This window comes from Nuphar pumila, unplaced genomic scaffold (assembly GCF_984573655.1).
Source record: "Nuphar pumila unplaced genomic scaffold, dmNupPumi1.hap1.1 HAP1_SCAFFOLD_233, whole genome shotgun sequence".
NCBI lineage: Eukaryota > Viridiplantae > Streptophyta > Magnoliopsida > Nymphaeales > Nymphaeaceae > Nuphar > Nuphar pumila.
In genome coordinates, this window is record NW_028323235.1 from 5,001 (window position 1) to 7,500 (window position 2,500).

Below are 2,500 nucleotides of genomic sequence, written 5' to 3' on the forward strand. Positions count from 1 at the left end.
TTGAACCCACGATGCGTTCCAGTGCACTGTGCCCGTATGTGACTTGTGTGCTCTTGAGTGGGCTGCTCGGCTTGGAGAGGGTTCTGTGTCAGGCATGGATGGTCAGGGTTCACAACCCTGCCCACGGTTGCTTTCACCATCACACCCCAGCCGCTCCAATCATGCCAAGCATCAACGGCACATCTACAGCGTGCATTTCCGGGGTGTTTGTTATTCTTGATGCTATGAACACATATGAAGCTTGCCATGGTTCACTCATGGACATGACGAGCGCGCCCAACGCCGCGACCTCCCCTCGAAACCTTGTTTCCCTTGGCCACCAGCAATTACTGTGGCACACGCATCCACAGCTCACGTATTGATGACTACAACCTCTTCCAGTGCATTTTGCCCATCCTTGGGTTGTGTGCTCTTCAGCTGTTCAGGCTAGGTAGGGTTCACCCTCAGGCCCGGACAGGGTTCCCAACCCTGTCCACGGACACTTTGCGCGTCACACCCCTTACTTTACAATCATGCCAAGCATCTGCGGCATCACATCATCTACGGTGCTTGCGTGCATTCGTGGTGTTTGTGATTCTTGCTGCCATGTGAAGCTTGTCAGCTGGTCCATTCATGGACGCGCCAGACGCCGCGACATCCCCTCGACACCTTGTTTCCCTTAGCCCTCAGCAAATGTTTTTGGCACACGCATTTTTGGCACAGCTCACGTATTGGTGTTGACAACGTGTTATAGTGCAGTCTGCCCGATTGCCCAAGTTGTGTGCTCCTCAGTCTGAATTGGGTTCCTCCAAAAGGTTCTGACCAGCGTTCTTCACCCTGTGGCGTTGAGCCACCCAAGACACTTCTTGGAGTTGCCAATGTCCATGTGGATGTGGTAGCGTCGTAAAAAGATACAGAGACACACTTGTGACGGCTGACGGGATGTTTGCAAAAGCCGTCTTGCCTCGAAGAAGGAAGGTGCTAGACCCTAGCATCTTCAACTAGGAACAGCCTCCGCCCGTGCTAATGTTGTGTCACAAACGCCCAGCTAGTATTCATGCCAAGCTTGGCTGGATAACTAGATCATCCTAACTTCATTTCCGTGTATATGCGGCAGTGTTGTGAAAGGATACATCATCATCATGCGGTGGTGTTGTGCAATTACACATGATCACCACCATGAATTCCCAGTGAACCATGACAGGGCAGAAAGCAGCCTGATGAGGTTCTCATGAGGCACCCTGCACACAATCGCTACTCTCTCGCGCTCCAAATGCATGTCCTTGCATCACGTTTGCCACGCCGTTGCAGCGCAATTGGGGTGGCGACAGGTGGTGAGTGCCGGGTGTGCGCTGGGTAACGTCAACGCAAAGCATCGCCCTTCCCTTTTCCATGACATGAGGCGAAGTAACCACCACCTTACATGGAACCACTCTGTCACGCTTGAAGCTCGTTGGCATTCGGTGACCGGAATGCCTATGCCCATCTGAGGTGCGCGCTTACTGACGCGTGTGTCCCAGGGTTCAGGGTTTCCATGATTCGGGAGATGCAAGGTACATGGGAGTGAATGCTGCTGCATGAAAATATGGAAATTCTGTGTCTTGCATGCTTCGCAAGGTATCTGGTGTTGGGCATGGCGGTGTGTGCTTGCGGTCTGTATCGGGCGTTGAGGTGCCTCGAGCGTTCCTTGCAGGGTTCACTTGTCAGGGTTATCCATGACTCGGAAAACACACAAAGGTACATGGGATTGGGTGCTGCTGCATGTGAATGCCGGAAAAACAATGTGCCTCTCTTCCTTCAAGACATGCTGCTTTGGTGTTGACATGTTGGCCACTGCGTGCTGTCTACATCTGGGTTGGGGAGATGGCTCGAGCGTTCCTCGCGCCGCGAGGACTGACCGGAGAAGGTTTCCTGATGACCAAGGTGCCTGGCACTGCATGCTCTGTTTTTCGAAGACGAGATTGCACGCAACTTGCGCCCGTTACGTGGCCATGAAGTGCATGAAGGTGCCTGTATGCCGCAAGCACCCTCTGGACCACCCTGTGACATCATGAAGTTGTTTCTGCACGTTGCTGGCCATTTGTGACGTCATAAATGGTCATGCTACATGACAAATATGACGGGCGCGCTCAGGTCGCATCTTCGAGGAGAGCGAAAGCGAACCTCGGTCCAGCGAAAGGATGGTATAGGACTTGCTAATTGCTGTCTCCACGGAGTCAGCAGTCAGTCGTGACTTATGGTCACGATCCTATCTCGCCGAGTAGTCTGATGAGTGACAACTGATTTAGGTGGGTGCAAGCCGGGGACGGAAACGTATCCGGCTGTATCCCCCCTATCTCTATCATGGTTTGCCAGGTGTCCGCAAGGCCGCTTGGCGCAGGCCTGCTCTTGGCTCTATGCCATGTGCCGGGTAGCGATGGGGATCTTGTATCAATACACATTGTGCAAGTTTATCCAAAGCAATTTGCCATAACAACCCCTGCTTGATGCGCGGCAACGTGGATCGGTTGGGGGTCGGTTG